The sequence below is a fragment of the Esox lucius genome, chromosome 18, assembly GCF_011004845.1.
Source record: "Esox lucius isolate fEsoLuc1 chromosome 18, fEsoLuc1.pri, whole genome shotgun sequence".
Classification (NCBI taxonomy): Eukaryota; Metazoa; Chordata; class Actinopteri; order Esociformes; family Esocidae; genus Esox; species Esox lucius.
In genome coordinates, this window is record NC_047586.1 from 17532628 (window position 1) to 17553692 (window position 21065).

General features: G+C 42.7%; 1 protein-coding gene across 2 annotated transcripts in view; it reads left to right on the plus strand.

Annotated features, from left to right (window-relative positions):
- lrfn2b (leucine rich repeat and fibronectin type III domain containing 2b) overlaps positions 1-21065 on the plus strand; it is a 106386-nt gene that overhangs the window by 43516 nt on the left and 41805 nt on the right. Inside the window, exon 2 of one of the 2 annotated variants that reach the window (XM_010882291.3) lies at positions 3235-3357. The exons of the other annotated variant lie outside the window; for it this stretch is intronic. The gene's annotated coding sequence lies outside the window, so the exon portion shown is untranslated. The remainder of the gene's footprint in view (positions 1-3234; positions 3358-21065) is intronic. 2 annotated transcript variants of the gene reach the window in all.

Sequence of the window (21065 nt, forward strand, 5' to 3'; positions counted from 1 at the left end):
AGTCGTGTCATGGCTGCAACAGACACACAAAAAATCTAAGCAAAAGTTCCATGAAACCCCTTAACACAATTACACTATAACCAAACTCCCTGCCCTTTACGATACCGAGTGCAGATTCAGTCATTTCAACACCTGGTTTTCGGAGCAATCTTTTAAATTATCGGGACATGGGAACGTTGTTGTAGAGGTCATTCGATCTGCCCTACAGAATTATTCGCTGTTCTCGCAAAGCATGTTTAATCAAATGAAATGAATCTGTCCACCACAACGGCAGGAGCGTGCAGGGCATACTGTTGGCGGCTGTGCCCCCTGGCCTACGTAGCAGCTGACAGGTTCAGGGCTGCTGCCCCTTGTCTGCTCGTGTGCCTCATCCGGGGACCGGTCAGAAGCTGATGTATGTCCATTATTTATGCTCTCCAGGAAAATGAAAAAGGTTTTCTTGGCGGCGCATCGCAGCCTATTGATTGCATTCATGAGAGCAATGAGATGGGATGCATTCTAATCAGCTGCGCGCACAATCCCTCAATCAAAGCCCGCCAGTGGCAGTGTTATGGTAGAGACTGGTTATGTAGCTTAGGATCAAAGCAACTGCTCACTAGTAGTAATTGTGATAGCAATTATTGCTGTTACTGTACGGCTGCTATAATCCAGAAACACAGAACCGTATTTATCTGGGCAACTACTTTATAAAATCCTTTTTTTATGTAGTCTTTTTGTGTGCTTACACATTGACTTCTTTAGACCTTATCTGTCCGCCACTCTCCGCTCACTTTAGTATGTTGCCTCGATTACTCAGCCCAGAGTGTGAACAAGCTGCCTACCAACCAATAGCGCTGTGACAGAGTCATCTTGCCTCTGGGGAGTGAAGCCTTCAGTGCAGTGGCAGCAGGCCTTGTTAGGAGGGTGTGTCTTGTACAATACTGCCACGCATGCTGAGTGGTGTGACACCACCCGCTCACTGAGCCGGTTCTCAGAGTCCAGCCGAATCAATGTAGCGCTGCGGGTAAAAACACTGTACATTCTGAGAGTTCGCCTAGCTGCTGCTGTCGTGGCATGCAGAAGGCCTTAGCATATAAAGTACACACGTGTTCAATCCGAACACTCCGATGTGTTCAGTGGTCCGACGCTCTGGCCCGTACAACAGTCCTAACAGTATGGGACGTTCAACGGTTTCAACTTTTGACCCGACGGTTTCGGTATGTAGAACAGTTTGCAGGACACCGCGGCGACGCCAGGGTCGCCTCTAGAACGAGAGGAGGAATGCCGCGCATTTCTCGCTGCGTAGAGACCACCACAGATGCCGCTCTGTACTAATGCAGATTTAGCACTCACACTTTGATTATACGACAGGGCTGATTAAGAGTGACAGGCACTTTTGTTCCCTGTGTTCGCAGACTGGGAATTTTCAAACATGAGGGTGCACCCGTTGGAGGGTGTCTAATGCGTTTGCCTTCCATGTAGTATACGCCACAGCGGGCATGAATGTGATTTTAGTACAAAAACAAGAGGGAGTATTACGTGACATGTTATTTAGCTGAAACGTTGATGCACTCAGCATTGGATTGTCACCCCTAAAACGAAGTGGGGGGGGGGTAGAGGATGCAATTTGTTGTGCGTTCCATAAGTAGGCTGGTATGCTATGGAAGTGATCTTGACACGTAACTATAGTGCTCGGGTCTACCCGTTTGCCTGTGCTGCATATATGTCACCAGCCTCAAGTCATAGCTCTCTTATGAAGTAAAAAAAACAAACACAAAAAAGGAGCATTACAGTTCAACATCTTATTACTAAGGTGATCAAAGCAATATGGCCGACTTGGAAAAATTCCGCTATCCACTGATAATCTTTTAGGTATCTGATTATGGGAGGATTATTTAATTTTTTTTCTTCATACCGGCAGTCATTAATAATGAAAACACTATTTGCATAGTGTGATTCAACTTGGCTGGTAGGGGTTATGATTGGCTGAGTAACCTTCAGGAAATGTTGCTTTAAACCCATGTAGTCTACCTGACAATTAGAAGACGACGTGCAAGACGTAATTAGTTCTGGCTGCGTTCACTGTTAGATAGATTTATGAATGAATGTTTTGTATTCGAGCACTCATTTAGGCTTTCATGTGATTGCACTGCCATACAAAGCCTTTTTTTGTTCCTCTTTTCTTCTCATTCTGTCTGTTTCGTCTAGCCATCTCCCTCCCGCTAGCGTTGTAAATCTATTAAAAAGCTCAAATGACATCATACATCTGCATTGGGGCTTCAGAGTTGTTAAATGATGTACACAAACGACTCTGCTCCATATCTCAAGTCTCAATGGGCAATAAAAAAAAAAGAGTTGTAGAAATAAAAGCCGTCAGATTTTACCCTGCCTGTGCTTCCCTTTTCCTCTGTGTTTATTTCCATCATGTTGTGCACCAATGCAAAGTAATCAAGTCTCAGAGTTATGCAAAATGTATGCTGTACACATATTTTTCCTGCAAGACCATCAGAATATTTGTCTCACTACGGCTTGAATTTCGGGGTGTGTGAATACGATTCAGCTGCAGATGCCGAAAAAAGCCAACAATTTTCTTGACTGTGCAGAACCAACAATACATGTATGGCATATACAGTATATTCATATACTTGCAACTAACCTGCTGAATTGTAAATTACACTGAGATGGATAGTGACAACGTGGTTGTAAATCTTCCAAAAAAAACAAGACGAATGTGACAATTATGAAGTGTGACTGAATGTGCATTTCGGCCAATATCCTGCAAAAAGTGTGTGGGTGGGGGGGTTATTGTGAACGCATGGCGTGGGTGTAACGGAACCTTATCTGTGAGGGAGGAGAGTGAGTGTGAAAGACCGCAGGTTCTCCTTGAGTTTCACAGATTGTGATTTCAGCAGACGAAATGAGATACGGCGGGTGCTGTGCAATAGCGTTGGCTCAGCCCCAAGGGAAGGATTGCATATCGGCGTAATGAATTGCAGGGGAGGGAGCCTCTTAGCTTCGCTGCTCCATGTGAACACCATAATGGATATATATTGCATTTCCTTTAGGCTCCTTGCACTGCTTAATTGGCAGATTGACAGACCAAACCAAACTCTTTATCCTAAAACCACCTTACATGTAGAGGTCCATTCCCTAAATGAGCAGCAGAAGTTTCCTTTTTTGTTTACCTCCACTTTCCGCTCCCTTTTCTGAAGGGGATAAAAATTTGAAGCTCATGTTTCGTTGTTTTTCTTCTAGGTGAGACGTAACCCAGTGAAGTAGGATACAAAGTGGATTGACATACAAGGAAGAGCGGTTGCCAAGATCTTTCAGTTTTGAAGAGAACGATACCTTGTTTACTCCTGTCAAGGAGACATAGAGGTCAGTGTTCTTCGTTTCTACATAAATGTCTCTACCTTACATTAACACAATATTGATTGGCAATAACATGTTCAATCATGGATTCATCAAGGTGAACCCTTCTAATCTTATAGTGTAGCCGGCCTATGTTGCTTTCAGGAATGAACAGCTGTGCAGAGGTGAATCAGGCTAATTTGTAAACTAATTAAATCACACTGTAACTCACCAGCCTTTTATTTTCATATAAACACACTTAACCTAGGGTAAGTTGTTCTTATTTCTTGAAGTCAATGAAACCTTATAACAGCAGTGATGCCAGTTAAGTAATTTAAACAACTACTTTACCCCCTTAAAACAGAACTTCAGTGAACCTCTTAATGGAGGTGATGTTGATAACTGCCCATTTTACTTGCTACCAAAGATTCTAGCTGACCAGAACCCCTCGTCCCAGTTCCAACGCACAGATGAATGTCAGCAGGCAAACAAAGCAATGTAGGTGAAAAGATAATCTTGTTCACAAACACATCTGTGCAAATGCCCTGGTAGTCTGTTGGAACAATGCGTCAAACTTGGCCTTTGTAAACCAATAGAAAAATCTGTGTGAAAATCCAGTAGCAAATATATTGGGTTCATTGACTTCATCTACAAATACGGCAAGATATTTTAAAGAGTATTTCCTGGAACAGACTAGTCACCATTCATTTGTAAATAAAAGGTTTAGGCTGTAGGTGAAATGCTTACTTATGAGCCCTATTCCAAAAAGAAAAGAAAGATAGGAATAGACAAAAATAAATACAAATATAGAAAAATTGTAACACAAGGAATATGTAAAGACTGAATGAATAATGATAATAAACTTGGCTATATATAATACAGGGACTACCGGTACTGAGTTGATGTGCAGCCAGAGGTAGGCGGTATTTGAGGTTAATGTAGATATTGGTGTGGGTATGGTGACTAGGCAACAGGTGACATAAACAGTAGAAGTAGCATATATGAATTTCTGTGTGTGTGTGTGTGTGTGTGTGTGCACAGCATCAGTATGAGTGTGTATGTGTCTGGATGGGTGGGTAGAGTTCAGGGTGTATGTATAAAGTCAATACTAAAAGGGTTTGTGATAAAAAGGAGGAAGGGCGACTATTTGGATAGTAATTGAGTAATAATTTTGCTGTCATCTGTAACGGTCTTGTGGCTGAGGGGAAAAGCTATACAGGGTTCTGTCAGTTCATGATGCACTAGTACTGCTTGCCAAGTAGTAGTATAGGGGTTTTCTTCTCATAGTGCCTGGTGTAGCCATCCTGGATTGAGATGTAGCAGTCCTGGATGGAGGTGTTGCCCTGGATGGAGGTGTAGTCCTGGATGGATGTGTAGCTGTCCTGGATGGAGGTGTAGCTGTCCTGGATGGAGGTGTAGCTGTCCTGGATGGAGGTGTAGCTGTCCTGGATGGAGGTGTAGCTGTCCTGGTTGGAGGTGTAGTCCTGGATGAAGGTGTAGTAGTCCTGGATGAAGGTGTAGTAGTCCTGGATAGAGGTGTAGTCCTGGATGGATGTGTAGTAGTCCTGGATGGAGGTGTAGTTGTCCTGGATGGAGGTGTAGTTGTCCTGGATGGAGGTGTAGTAGTCCTGGATGGAGGTGTAGTAGTCCTGGATGGAGGTGTAGTAGTCCTGGATGGAGGTGTAGTCCTAGATGGAGGTGTAGTTGTCCTGGATGGAGGTGTAGCTGTCCTGGATAGAGGTGTAGTAGTCCTGGATGGAGGTGTAGTCCTGGATGGAGGTGTAGTCCTGAATGAAGGTGTAGTAGTCCTGGATAGAGATGTAGTCCTGGATGGAGGTGTAGCAGTCCTGGATGGAGGTACACTGGTTGGCAACCCAGCTAGGTGCCTCGTAAAAAAATCCTTTCTATTGCCTTATTTTATCCTCTGGCCTTGCAATCAGCTGTGTCATTGAGTGAAAAGAGTTTAAATGGAGTTGTTGGATTAGCCCAGGTGTCCCACCTGTGGGCTCAATCAAGGTAGGGGTCTGCCTGTCTAGATTTCCTCATTGATCAAGCAATGTAAAATTGGATGGGAATCTGAGTCAATTGGGAGTTGCTGTGATGACACAGGACCTTAAATCCAATCCCCAAAATTGGGAAGAAATAAAGGAGGAGCAAAAAAAGATATCTCTGAAAACACCTGCAATCTGGTCTGCGCTTATTCTGAATTACGCGCATTCCATCTGGTCCTGCGGCCTTGCAAATGTTAACGTAGTCACCCGGAACAGCAGGTGCTCCTATGCATGGTTCAATGTTACTTACCTGGAAGCAAGCACAGAAGGCATTTATTTAGTCTGGTAAGCTTGCAGTGCTGGACAGCTTGCAGCTGGGTATCTCTAAGCAGTCTGATAGTTTGCAAAGATTCCATCTTAGTCCCATTTTGATGCATTGCCTGTTTGATGGCTCAGTGCAAGTTGTAGAGAGGTTTCTGGTAATTTGATAACCTTTATTTAAAAAGCAGCGGCTCAGGCCTCAAGCACAGTACATATGTCGCCTGTAATCCCGTGCTTTTGGTTGGGGTATGTACTAACATTGAACTCCTATAGTAATTAAACAGTGATGGTTGTTTTGTTTTTTTGGCTCTGTTTTCCAGCACTTTGGATATAAAATGGTAGTCTGAGTATGGAGCTACAGTACATACTGTTGGCTTCACAGCCGGTTGTTATTAGGCAGGTGGATTTGTTTGCAGCGTTAGTGCAGGGACAAGAGAGCTGGAAATGTTTGGTCTTGATTCTAGACTTTGCTCTTCCATTGGGTGTCTATTGCTTGTGTCTGACAACATGAGGCCCTAAGATGTATAAATGCTTGCCACCGTGAGGCAGATCAATCAGAACATATTGATCAGAGCCATAGCAAAATTGTTAGGCATGCCGAAGCAAACAGTTACTTACATTAGAAAGAAACAAAGCACGCAAGCACTAGTTAGTTCAGCAATAGTGAATGAACCAGTAGACCAAGGAAGACCTCTACTGTGAACGCTCACCATAAAGAAGAGGGAGAAAAACACTCTCCAGGGGGTAATTGTGGATGTGTCAGTACTATCTGCCACAAGCTCAACTACAGGCAGGACTCTAAGTTTCAAAAACACTAGCACTTAGTGAGTGTTACCGATGCCATCTATAAAAACAATTAACATATACATTATACACAAATCATGTGTTGATTGCAATGCATGCAAAAACCAGAATACAACTATAAAGTAAAGACATGATTACCTCATAAACCATTTTCTGTTTTATTGATAAGTGGCATATCCTGGCACTCACAGTCATTAATTGTCATTGTTAGCTTGGACAGTTTTAGTCTTAATATCTTCAAAAGGAGTCAAGTTCCAAATACTGAAGTTCTGGACAAAAAAAAAGTACAGAATCAGATTCTGAAGGTGACACTGAGGAACAGCCCTTCAATTAGGTAATTGAGAACTCTGAATCTGACAGTGAGGTCCATCTGAAGCTCCTGTGGTGATCAACGCAGTGGGTGAAGTACAGTGTTTCTGCCATACAAGGACCTGTCCATTGATGAGGCCTGATTGTATGGATGAGTAGGCTGGTGTGCCATCAATACTTTTCCTCTAAAAGGCTCAGGGGTGAAGTTCTTTGTTTTGGGGTGAAGTTCTTTGTTTTGTGCGATGTTCCAGACTAGTCCTCGGTGATGTCGGCATTGTGAAGCAGGAAAATACAGAGAGGCGAGTTTTGCAATTAGGTGGCAGAAAAAAAGCACGACAAAACAGGACGTCCATGTCCTCTTCACTGCCCTCTCCACCCAACCATGTCAGCAGCTAGGAAAGGGAGATCACCTGACGGTAGAAACAGGAACCCAGACTGTGTGCGTGACTACAAGCACAAAGTAGAGCCAGCAGATACAGTGGACATGACAAACAGCTTTTTCCACTGTGCTCTCACACCACTAAGTGGTATAATAACATCTTTTTGGATCTGATTAACACTGCTGTCCTAAATGGCCACAGAACTTGAAGTTCCACGATGCAATTATATCGCCCATTTCTCACCCAGCGGTCTACTCCCTCTTCCACATTATAACTTACCAAAGATAGAGACCCAACCTTGTGGGAGAGCTGCAGGATGGGCTCCATCCACTGGGTGTTTCTTCCAACAATTCCCTTAAGCCCCACTGAACTATATTATCCTTCTAAAGTCCGGAAAACATTTGCACAAGGCAGTGGCACAGGGATGCACTGCAAAGTACGCTTGTCCAACACCAGGGAGAAGGAAGCCAGAGGAGGCTTGTATCTTTCAAAAACTGGCTTCCGTATTTGGCAATAAGGGAGAATTATTAGTCATTTAATTACAAAATCAGGATATAGAAATAAAATATTATTGCACTGAGGTAGTACAACATGAATAATGTGCCGATAGGCAACTAATGCACCAACAAGTGAAGTAAAAAGTATATAGTGCCCCAAGGGGGAGGCCAAAACTGTACTAAACATCCCAGATGTAGCTCGGATGTAATAACTCTGCCAAATATAACATTATTATTACAATCGTTTCGCCAGAGGTTTTATTGAACAACTTCTGGTTGGTCTGTCTCCGTTTCTTTCCGTAGTAGTTTTTTTTTTTTTTTTTTATCAGAATGAATACATCCCTGGAACACACCGTAGGCCAAATCCGAATATAATGATGTGTCCAATCCATCCGTAAAAGTGATGCACAAAAACCTGGGGATGAGGTTGGTCAAACGTTTGTCCTTGTGCTGTGTCACACCTGTCCTATGGCTCACACGATCTCATTGGCTCAGGTTAAGAGAGGAAAACGAGACGAAGACACAGCCTCATCTTTGTTTTGATCATTGGACTGAGAGTCTCTGTGGGCTTGATTGCTCTTCACTCATGGTGAGACGTGTCTCCCATACACAATCGTGACCCAGTCCATGGCATTAGAATGTGTGTTGCCACTCCCACAGAAAAGCCTGGTTAGGTTCTTCCTTCACACAAGGCGGATGTTTCTCTGTGGTTCGTTAATCTCCTGGGACATGCAGATGTATTCGGTTAACAATGCTTAAACGACATAATTGGCGTCTTCACTGAGGAACAAACTGTCAATTGCAGATGCTAGTAGGGTCACCCATGTGCGTGGCGGCGTGCGTTATCGCCCAGGTAATGTGTTTGTCAGACAGAGCTCAGCGGGGAGGGGACTATGCTCCCATATGGGCCGCAGCTGTTTCAGGGCTGTGAACAGCTTCACCGACTCAGACGTGGTGATGTTTACAAAGCCAAAGATATCCTCCCTTAAAGCCCGGAGCCCAGAGCCATGAGTGCTGCTGGAATTACACTAGATACCCCTCTAATCTGGATCCTGCCTGTGACTGGCTGGTGCTCTCTGGAGGTCTGGAGCTGCTGTGGACCAACGCCTTATCTGCTTTTAACCTTGACTCAATCTGAAGCGATTTAACAAAATAAAAGGACAAGACACAAAGAGGTAAATTACACACATTAGACCAGTCTGACCAGACAGACAACTAGTGCCTAAGAAAATACTGTATTCGTTCGTTTGTTTTGTGTCTTATTCAACAGCGGTTAACAGACTTTATAATCATTCGGATTGTCTGTTATTTTGGGTCTGTTATTTTGTTGTGGCCATTGTTACAGGTTAAAAGCACTATATCACCTCATCACCATCAACCCCAACCCCCCCCCCCCCCCCCCCCCCCCCTAGATTTAAGATTGATTAGCACAGCTCAGTGTTTTAGCAATCTCAATATCCTGTCTCCTTGCTCCTGCCTAACCTGAGGTAGATTAAAGGAGGACTAACAATGAAGAAGCGAGCGCCACAAAGTACAAGCATCTTTTTAATCATTAATGTGTTATGCTGACAGCCACACCCTGAGCAATCTACTGAGACTCACTGATTGCCCTCTTCACACAGATTTGTCTTTCTTTCAGTCTTTTGGAAATGGAGCCATTCTTGATTTAAAAACTAAATGCAGATCTTTCTAACACATAAAACTAAACAGCCTGTTGTTTTGTGTAATGTCTACCTTAAAGATAAAAATGTAGTAGCAAATTCAGTTTGCATTTTTCTTCTGCCCTACAGTACCACTGCAAAACAAAAAGTTATACTTGACATTGTTCTATCAAGTTTAAACAATTGAATTTACATTCTACGTTTCCTTCCTTGGAGTTACTTTATGACCGCCAGTCAGTGACTGTCAACCAACTTCCTACTGTTGTATCACTAACATAGCTTTTATCATTCTGACATCTTTCAAGTGTTTTCCTTCTTCCACTAAAACATTTGCATGTGTCAAGCTCTAAACATGGATATGAAAAACTATTTTCCCCAGAGAGCTCACGTTCCCAGTTGTAAACCATATCCACTCTTCTGGCAGTTAGCCACATAAAACCATGATATAAAATACGCACATGGTTTCATGTGGAACAGTACACACAGTTCATTGAGCCCATACATTTTAAATAATTCAATGTATTTGTCCGCAATTCACGGATCTCTGTTTCAGTCGACTGAGCGGAGCTAGTGATGCACAGAAACGCACAGTGAGTCACCTGACCAATTTTAGCAGCTGTCTGAGTTGACATTAACATTTAATGTATAGAATCGCTTGGGACTTTATTTTTATGTGAAGTTCCCTTTTAAGGTTATTTCAAGTTTAGGCATGAATTCCAAGTGGTAAGTGTAAAGGTTTCAGAATGTCTTAAAGAAAGCATGCCCGGCACTGGGGATTGAACATGCAAGGTGATGTCTGCAGCTTAAATGCCCATCAACCATCCTCATCCATAACACCCTAGCATGCCTGCTAGAAAGTAATAGCCTCTGGCGTAGCCACTAGTGGATGGTATAGCTGACACCAGGACCAAACGTAATCTGGTACCTCCTTGAGTATTCTGTGAAAGAATGGCCTGACAGATACATCGAAGCCATTCTATGGAATTGCCTGTCAACTTCTGTAGTTAGTTGGGAAATGACTACCACTTTAGAACTTCCTGAGAAGAAAAAGTAGGAAGTTACTACCGGAGAATATAACCTTTGTGATAATTTAATTCTATAATCTGACTCCATATGTTTTGTAAATATGCATTGTAATAAGGAAACATAACATATTTAAAACAATATTGGTAAGATTGCGACTATTGATGTCATGACCAGTACAATATAATAAACATTGCATTCTGGGCCTACATAAAATTATGAAAAAAAAAAAATATATATCTATTTAAATATCATATAGAATACACATATTCAGTTAGCTCCCCTCCGAACCTAGACTTCTGGTCACGCTTAATGCTTAAGCGATTCCTGACATCCAGCAAACATTTACATATAACAAATGACACATAACATACAGTAACGAAACCTATTTGAGAATTCCTCCCTCTATGGGACACCATGTTGTTGTTGTATCCACACCTTCACACCTGGTTCGTCTGAGCGGTTGGGGCAATTTTGACCCCACCCCCCCTTGCATGTCCTCTGGAGAAACAAACGGCATGATGGGTGTGAGATTAGAATGTCCCACTGAGGTGATGCTACACATGTTACCTTCTCAAAACACAGCTCTTTCATTTCACTACACTTACTCCGTCCGTGCACTTGGAGAGAGCCACTTGTCGTTGTTCTGTATCAGTCCAGTGATCCTCCAGCGATACAGACTACTCCAGTGATTCAAGCTGTCATTGTCTGGTCATCCGCCCCTGGCTGCGAGTCGCTCGCCCACGGACAACATGCACATACACAGCATGCAAGCCAACTATCTGCCGTGGGTGAGTTTAGGTGTGAATGTCGAGCCATCTGCCAGTGTGTATGAAGATGGCTCTGAAGCTTGCATCGAGACACTGAGCTCAGGAATTAGAGATTGAGTTTTCGCGGATGATGTTGTAAAGTTCTTTTTCTCCAAGGTGCTGAGATCACATTTGAGTGTATGAAATGTAAATGCTCCGGTCACATCGAGGCACGTTGGGGTTTCCAGGGCATTTTATCATCCTGTTTATCCAGACTAGAATTGTTTGCCATAGCATCTATTGCATGAGAGAGATGTAGCCATTTTCTGGGTGGCTGCATTAAGCCATTACGGAGAGAGAACTTGCTAAAAGGTACCCCCTTCCCCCTTTTCGAGACAAGATGTGCAGTGGAGCCATGAACAAAGATGTCTTAATCGTCCTTCAAACCTTTCCACAGAAGTGCCCTGTTCTCCGACAAAAGGGAATCATGCACAGTGTGTCCAAAGCCTCTAGGGAAACACTGCATCTAGTATCCAGGGCCCTTTGCACCTTACATATCCCGTTCAGCAGGCTAACTGGCACGCTTTAATGCATGTCAACTCATGACCAATGGGATAAAGACGATTCCCTTTGATTAGCTCAGTGGCACAAAGTTGACATTCGAAGGTGAAATGCAACAGGCATTGTCTGCAATGTTATGTTTCGTTCCCTTGTCATTTTTTCAAAAGTACACGTCAGATGTGGTGAATAATGAAGCAGCGTCTTGTGCGTCCGTCGTGTTCCCCCAGGAAACAGGCTAAAAAGTGGCAATACTGCGTTTACTGTATCTGCTCAAACAACCGTGCTTGTCATTTTCTAATCAAAGGCCAGCTTTGAGCTATGGCGCTGTGGTCATTCAGTGGGGGCGGGGCTCCTGGAGTGGGGGCGGGGCTCCTGGAGCCAGATGGCTCTTCATGATTTTTCTAAGTATTCCAACTGTAGTGGCGAAGCACATAATCATCCAAGCAGTGACCCCGTCTCTCTTCCATGACACTCGGCCATATTTTCGGTGGGCAGGATTACTGTGATGGCTTTCCAAGGCAGCGGTGTTCTCATTGTATTCCATTCATTCATTTATCTATGAAACATGCTCAATCGCTCCTAAATCCCATAAGCTGCTTTGCCTGAAGCCGATCATGCTTACCTCTGCTTGCCAACAAGCTTTTTTTTTTATGTGGTACCTGTCGTACCATATGTAACTGTTGCTTGCTTGGCTGCATGCGGAGTGAAACAAATCTTTAGTAGTCCTCATTACATTTTCCAACAGCAGTTGGTAGATTGATGAAGCAGTCAAGCACACATGCAAACATTTGTGCCGCACTGTTTTGCATTGGCAGTGTCCTCCTCCCACTCCATCTGAAACTGGAGCACAGCACAGTGGATAGTGCTTCGCATTACATCTGGGAACATTAGACTTGTTGGAACAAATTTGTTTTGTCGCTCTGTTTACTGTATGTAACTGCAGTCTGATAACAAAGAAACTATGAAGTTACCCTTCTAGGTTAGGGTTCTGTACTGCTTCAGCATAGGTTTCAAATCACTCTTTTAGCAAAAAGATCTACATAACAGCATTTTGTCTTAGCCTAGTAAAAGGTAGTTTATAGCTTTGTCAATGTTAATGTGCAAGCATGTATTGAAAATTCAGTTCCCTGCGAATTTGTTGGCAACATCATTATTTGAGAACAGGAGTTATGTTGAGAAATTCAGCATTTTGGGAGGTTTTACTAGCTCTGAATGTGTAGAAAATCCCAGTATTAAGTGCAGTACATTTCCTAAATATGTCGTCTTCAAAAGGTAACTGCGTTTGTTCTCAGTTCCACATTCCCTAAATAGATGGGCTTGTGATATAGTTGGCCCACCACCTGGCAACATAACAGCACATGCAGTAGATTGCCTCCCAGTGAATATAATGAGGTTCCATCTTGTTACACATAGCTACACATTGGCCTTGTCATTTAGTTGTTGTGATGCCCATCATTGTCATTTTCCACTCTCTCACATTTATCAAATGCTCTTACCATCCTTCCAAAGAATTCATACCGGATACCATTCTCTATTGTTTTGATGTTGTTGTTGTCTTGTTTTGTTTTTTTTACTTCTTTTTGTTTCTCGATTAATGTTTTTATATTATTTTCTGGGATATTAATTAAGTTAATGATAGAGAAGACTAGGACTGAACTCTTTTATTAATCAAAGACACAATGAGGTCTAAGCTTATTTGCCACTGTGTGTTTTTATCCCAATTAGTCAAGACAGCCTCATCGCTGGCTGCCTGTACTGCTTTCCACCAACCCCTCACTTGGGCTGATACGAATCAATAGGAAACGTGACGGGGGCCCCTGGGGGCCCATGTGACTTGAGCTGATTAGGGTGGCAGAGCCAGTCCTGTGTGTAGGCCTATGAATCTGTGTCGCAGTCAGCATCGTCTTTGTAAAAGCTCAGCCTCCTTTTTGTAATTTGCCTATTTTTTTCCTAATTTATTTTTTCCGTATTTTCTCTCTGATGGTTCATTCATAAACATGCAGATGTTTTGGTCTTGTGCTCCAGATACACAGAGGTTGAGTTTCATCAGCAATGCAGTGCTATATTTAGAACAGGGCTAGGCACAGTTACCTAATTGGCTGTGTGAGGAGATTGCTGTTTAATAACACAAGACGAACAGTAAGAATCGAATATAATGCAAGTTCTGTTTTTGTTTGCGTCCTATTTCTGATGGATATGAAGTGAAGGTTAGCGACCAGGCATTTGTTATAGAATATTTTGGTATGACTTGAAATGGCTGTAATGGACAGACAAAAGATCCCCCCCCCCCCCCCCCCCACACACACACTCTCCTCTAGTAATGAACACTGACGACAATGAATGGGCTGGCAAAATGCAGTCTATGTTCCTTTATTAGAGAGAGAGTATGCAGTGTTAGCCCATTTACATGGGCAAATGACTGCTCGTCTGTCTGGAAATGAATCTGGCAAATTACAAACCAAAGGCTCCCAGGGCAGCAGATGACCCCTCACTGCCAAATAAACAAAACCAGTTGTACTGCAGATTGGACACACAGCGGTCCCTTAATCATGAGGACACATAAGCATGTTTAAGAAGATGGTAAGGGAGGTAAAGCAGAATCCATGTATCACCGTTCCAGAACTACACAGTCTTTAGAAATGTGTGTTGGGGTCCGATGAGACAAAAATGTGACGCAAAAAAAGGTACTGCATACAGGGAAAGCACCCGATACCCACGGTTAAATCCCACGGTTAAATATGGTGGTGGATCATTCCTTTATGCTGAGTTGAGTTGTGTTGCCTCTAGTGGTCCAGGGGCTCTTGTTAAGATAGAAGGCATAATGAATTCCACTAAGTACCAGCATTTTAGCCCAAAACCTGGTTGCCTGTGCCAGGAGATTGAGACTTGGCCATGGATGGACCTTAAAACAAGACAATGACACCAAACACAAAATCAACACAGAAATGGTTAAGGGGCCACAAAATCAATGTTTTACAATAGCCATCTCGGTGTCTGTACTTGAATGCAATTGAAAAGCTGTGGTCTGAATTGAAGAGGGCAGTACACAAGCACAAACCTAAGAATATCATGCATCCAAGATCCCTTCAAAAGTGTGCATCAACCTTGTCAGACTTTAAAGACCCTTGTCAGACTTTTAAGAGGCTCTGAGCTGTTATCCACTCAGAAAGAGGCTCAGTGCTGTTATCCACTCCAGGGGTGGCTGCCCAAAATATTCATTGTATGGGTGCCAATGTTTTGCAGAATTTTCTTTTACCACTAAATAAAGTGTGCAGTTTTTGAGAAATTATTGTGTTGTACATTTACAGCTCCCCTTCATGTTTGAGCCCAACATTGTTTGTGTATTTTATTTATTGATTTTATTGCATTAAAAAAATATATGAAATTGAGCAAAAGCTCAATTACTTAAAGGGTGCCAATAATTCTTAAGTTGCCTCTACATCAATCTTAGGACTATCGAAAATGGTCATTGCATTAAAGTTGTTGCCAGCATGTACCAAGCTAAAGCAAGCTATCCCATATTAAACGAACAACATTCTATAACAGATTTAATTTTTATTAGATGTCAAGTTAAACAGTTTATTAGATGTGTTGGTTTTGACATGTAAATACCCAAAACACATTCAAACTTGGAATTGTCCCTAAGGATGCTACTAACCAGTGAACGTTCAATATGAACGTTGACCAAAAGCTTGTCAACGAGCTGCTGTTGCTGAATTAGTAACTTGCTTCACAAATAAACAGCTGCCTTCTTCTGCCAGCTTCTGCAATGTGCACAGCTCAGAATGAGCTGTTTTCAATAAAAGCATGCTTAAAAGCAGACTGATATTCAATCATTTTGAAACGCTGCTAGGGATCTGTGTTAGTATTGGAAGCGAAAATGTCTCACGTTACCTCAGAAGGTGATCAGAGATCTTCAAGCTTCACCTTTTTTTTACATTATACTAAGTGCGGTTAATCAAAAATGAAACCATTCTATTGTGAACAGGGCCGTCATCTGCCTGTAAATGGCTGACAAAGCATGTGTCAAACTACTCAACTTTTGCAGATGACACCACTCCAGTCATTCATACCTCTAAAAGCAGAGAGCTTAGCTGGTAGAAAGGTCGACCAGCTAGTGGCCGGATGTTGTCCAAATAACTTGGAACTTAACTCAGACAATACAGATGAGCTGGAGGTGAAATGCCTATCACCTCTTTCCCTTGAGATTGAGGGATCAGCTGTTTCATTTAGTTTCTTAGAGCTGTATTACATCTGCCACAGGGGTAAACTGCAACACATTCTAGAGTCTGCAGCAAGGTTCATTTGCTGCCACCTGTCCTCCGTCAAGTTATTACTCGACTCCAGGGCAAAGATCATCGCTGACCCACCCTGTCACTCCCTGTTCTAAAAATTATCTTTTGTCAGGCCGGCAGTACAGGTCAATTATGTCCAAAACATCCATCCCACTGAACACTTCCACTCCCCCGCAACCCACATTTTGACTAATAAGACTGTGTTGACTAATAAGACTGTGTTGACTAATAAGACCATGTTGACTAATAAGACTATGCTGACCACATCAAACCACTTCCAAATTTGCAGTAGAGCCATTACACAAAGTCAGCTTATGAGTGGATGGGAATGTACATAGCAAATTAAGGTGATTTGGATTCTGACCTCACGTAGCCAAACACTGTAACAATGAAAAAGAGGCATTGCTGTTGCAGTACCCAGAAGTGCTAAAGCGTGCATCTTCATCAAGAGGTTAGTTTAGAGAAGGTGACATTCTACAGGTAGGAAACAGGGTGTGTATACAGTACATATATAAGGTATATATCAATATGGATTGCATCATTCCTTAATGCCCTTGCTGAGCTTCTTTGTTTTATCTTGAACTTTTCCATTGTGAACTAAATAGAAAATCTGTTAGAATCAATACACTAAGAGGGTTTAATTTGCTCTGATAGTAATGGTCCTCTTTACACAAATTAAACATCTATTATTTCCAATATTGCACTATTCATCAAGCCACAGCACTTTATACAACCAAGCCTCTCCTCCTAGATTTCATTTTGACATGCCTTTTGTATATTTCCTGATGACCTTCCCAGTGAAAATCTGAAATGTAGGCCTATAAAATGAACTGAGTGATTCCAACTCTAGAAACCCAACAGATAACACCGATTTGGATAGGTTTTCTATTATTCATAAGGTATTCAAGTGACAATAATATTTACATGTAGTCATAAAAAGTGTCTATATTTTTGTTCACACCCGCTAGTTGGTACTGTTTTTGCTGGCTCCGCACTGTATTTTAATGGATTTGCATAAGCTTATATAAAGGCGTTGGCTGGTGGCTCCAGTCCTATCTTTCTCCTTAAAGGTAGTCATAGTATGTAATTACAGAGTAGATTAAAATGCTCAATTGCGTTCCTTTCCTAATAATAGTGGCCTTGCCGGGATTGCAGACGTAACATACTGCACTGTCAGCTCAAAGCCTCCAGCTGGGATTCTCTCTCGCCTGCTGTTTCATGCAAACGGATAAAACCAAGCTGGGGGGCTACATTTGGGTTTTCTAATTAAAGAGTTAGACATGACAACAACTGTGTTATACATTATAAGACAGTCCCCCCAAAAAAAATGTTTTCATCATTTTACAAATGAGTGTATATGCCGATACATGGAGACCATATAAATGCGTGATCTGTTGTTTTGTTTTGTTAGTGCCATATGTCGGTAATGTACACTGTCGGCGAAATGGTCAACCAAGCATTATGAGGCGGTTTCTCTGACAGTTCAAGCCTAGTCCTGCTCTCTCTCTCTCTCTCTCTCCCCACCCCTAGAAAAAACCTGCTCAGTTGCGAATTTACATAGTCCGACCCCATTATGTTTCGCACCTTTGTATATACATACAGCGTCAAAAGAACCTTGAACAGGTGTCACCACGGTACTCACCGGGCCGTGTGGCTGGTGATACACTTCACAGCGTCCCCTGTAAAGTGTATCACCAGCTGCATTACAGCGTCCGCGTGTGATTGACAGCTGAGCTACCACGTGGTAAAACACCAGTCGAGTGGAGGCGACTAAGTCAACTGGGCATCGAGTGGCGGTTGATGATTGCGGCCTGTTCGTGGGCATTTCCTTGCAGTGTGGCTGTGTCACTTTGATTAGCAGCGCAGTCGCTCACCGTTCCCAGATAACCCGGGCTCCTCAGTCACGGTAATCACATCCATTTCTGGAGAGACATACAGGCGATTGATGTGCGGTGCAGGGGTGCTGGCTCGCAGGCTGCCGGGTGGACAGAGACAGACAGGCAGAAAAAGATCAGGGAAGGTTGCTTTTCGAGATTTCAGGCAGTCTTCTGTATTGCAGGGCTCGGTGGCCTGCCCCCTAAAACTGAGCAAGCCAGGACAAAACATGGATGCCACGTAAAATAACTGCTGCTGTTGGCGGTAGCTAACAGGGGATTCTAATAAAATCCAGATACTGGATGTATAGATAAGACTAGGCTTCCGTTGTGTAAGTCCCACGGGCAGGGTGTTATGCTAAATGGCGGTTGTGTATTACGGGTATGTGAGCTTCTTAACATCATCTTAATGTGTGATTATACTGTATATTTGGATACCACAATAGACATTACACAACCATACAATTTGCCATGCTGAACTATTATGTCTTTTAACTGGACATGATAGACCTGTAGGAAGGTTCTTTTAAGACCTGTAAGATGGTTCACCACCCTAAAAATGTTAATCCACAGGCCCGTAATTGATATCTGGAGGTATGAAATCTTGCAGTACACAGTAAACACGTGAAGCATGTGGTTTGTGGTTCTAATGAGTACTAAAGACTGAGTGGTGTGAATATGTGACAATGACCTCACCTTATCAGGTCTGGCTTTTCACCTGCAAATAAATCCGGTCCCTGTGCTTAGGTTGAATTTGCCGATATTGTTGTTGTTGTTGCTGCTGTGCTGTGAATTACAGCCTGTCTGGCCCTCTGATGGATGTCGCTGCCTTGTGCTAACGCCAAAGCTCGCTAAAAGGGTCTAGTGTGAGATCTGAGCCAGTCACAGCACTCAGAGTGAGGGAGAGCTCTTCTTTAAGGGACATGAGAGCTGGTAGATTATTGTGTCCTTGAGCACTGGCACTGGCTCATACCAACGTCAGAAACATACTATTTGAATTAGTAACATCTATTTGTCAGGTCTCCTCAGCTCACCTTTTTGTAGCTCTCTGTGTACAAACCTAGCAAACCAACAGTCCGGCCCAGGTGCTTGCTCCAGGGTGAAACCGTCTACCCTGAGACCCCCCCCCCCCCCCCCCCCCCCCCCGCTTAGAAAGAAACAGACAGAACCCTGCTTTAGAGGTCAATGGATGATGCACTGAACGTTACAGTGCTCCATGCACCATCAAGGTGCCTGTGTCGTCTGGGGGGAGATGTTTTGAGACCGGTTTAAAACTGAAATAGCGTATTCCTTCTCCCTCTAACCCAATGGAGGAAGCTATGATGGTCAGAATGGACCAAGACCTTGGCTGAGGTGAAGATGATGGATGCCTGGCCAGATCACTGGGAGTCTTAACTACACTATATGCCATATCTGGGAGACACACTGGTCCACACTCATCATATCCTCCATATATACTTACACATAGCATGCACTCACGAATGCATAAACACACACACACACACCCTCCCTCTAGCCAGTCCTCTATCCCTTTAGAATAGTTCATGCCTCATCAAGCTGTCTGAATCTGGCCACTAGGAGCGGGATAGCAGATATAAATAGCGTCCGAGAAGAGGAGGCAGAATCCACACCTCTGTGTCCGCCAAGAGGAATCTCCTTTTTAATTCAGCCTCTTAGTGCTGCTTGCGCCCTGAGATGGCTTTCCAGGAAGCTTTGTATAATCCAGTTTGGCAGAAAGCATATCACTGGGGATTGCCATTTATTTTAGATTAATATTTCAGAACTGGGCATCGGGCCTACTTTGTCCTTTAAAAGTGTACATGTGAAGGGGTAGACTGTCCTCTTAGGACGGTGACAAACTGGCCCCAAAATGTCAGCACCATATTACTCTCTCTTCTGTGACATGAGGGAGAGGAACACTTATCAGCCGAGTAGGATTGTCTTAGTTTCATGTATACAAAATACTGTCTCTGGGTATCAAACTATCTTTCAAATTAAAGCTGAGAAGAATTCCAAACATTGGATGCACGTCTTTGTTATGCTAGCAGTAACTTCAAGGATATGCTTTCACACTGGAATACCTTGTTGTTCTCGTCAGCAATATGACACTGTTGTAAAATGTTGAATAAAGATCTGGACTACATTAATTTTCTATGGTAGTTCTTGGAGGTACTGCTGAGACAGACATTCAAGCCACAACAAAGACAATGTGTTATTAAAAGTCCAATACCTTTTCACTTGGTCTTGTAAACACAGTGCGTTGCTCGGTGGGGTTAACAGTAGACCGTCATTATGGACAGTGGTCCTTGATTGCCATATTTACTGTTTGTGAAACAGACTTTTAAACTGGACACTAGTGGACAATGGTTAGCACTGGAACCATCAAGTTAACTCATGATTTATACTTCAGGTGTACTTATACTTCAACCTTCCACAGAATACGCAAATACGGTCCAATTCTGACAGACAGAACAAATGGGATTTGCAATATATTGTTGGGCCGGCCCCTATATGATAACCAAAGCATTCCCTGTGGATATTACTAAGATTATTACAGATGATCTATGGTCCATGTTGTAGCAAACCATTCCTAAAAATAAGGTTGTCTGCAGAGATTGTCTGATTCAACTGGCAACCATTTCTCTTTACCTACCTGACTAATTGCCCTCCTTCCCTCTGTGGTTGTAGCAGAATTATCTCAATCTATCTTTGTCTCTCTCCATGGAATAGGCACGTCATTAAAATCTCAACTTGTAAAAGTCAAAGGGTTTGCCTCTGGATAAAGTGAAAACTATGCGGTTGATGTTAATCTCTGTTAAAGCAAAATGAAAATAGCGCATACTCGGCTCAGTATCTTCAATTACATACTCTGTAAAAGATCAAGCCAATTTGAAAAATGCTGACTTTGGCTTGTGTCATTAGTAATTTTCAGCAGATTTATTCAGATATTATTCAAATAGATTGTGTGTTGATAAGTATAATAGTATCTATGGCCCAATGTCATCACAGAAACTCCCAGTGGATTCAGGAGAGTTAAATATTGCAGCAAGTCTTCTTCAGGCATCCGTGCCAAGCCATTCTGCTTTCTTCCACTGGGTCCCTAGACTCCCTTCACCTTTGATTTATGCTCTGTTCAATGGTATAACTTCCTTTGAGGACGATAACAATAGATCTATAGCTTTTTAGAAGGTACCTTGGCTCTCAAGTATCTTTGGACTTGTCCACATTTTATTGTGTTAGAATTAAATTGACATGGATTTAATTAGGGCT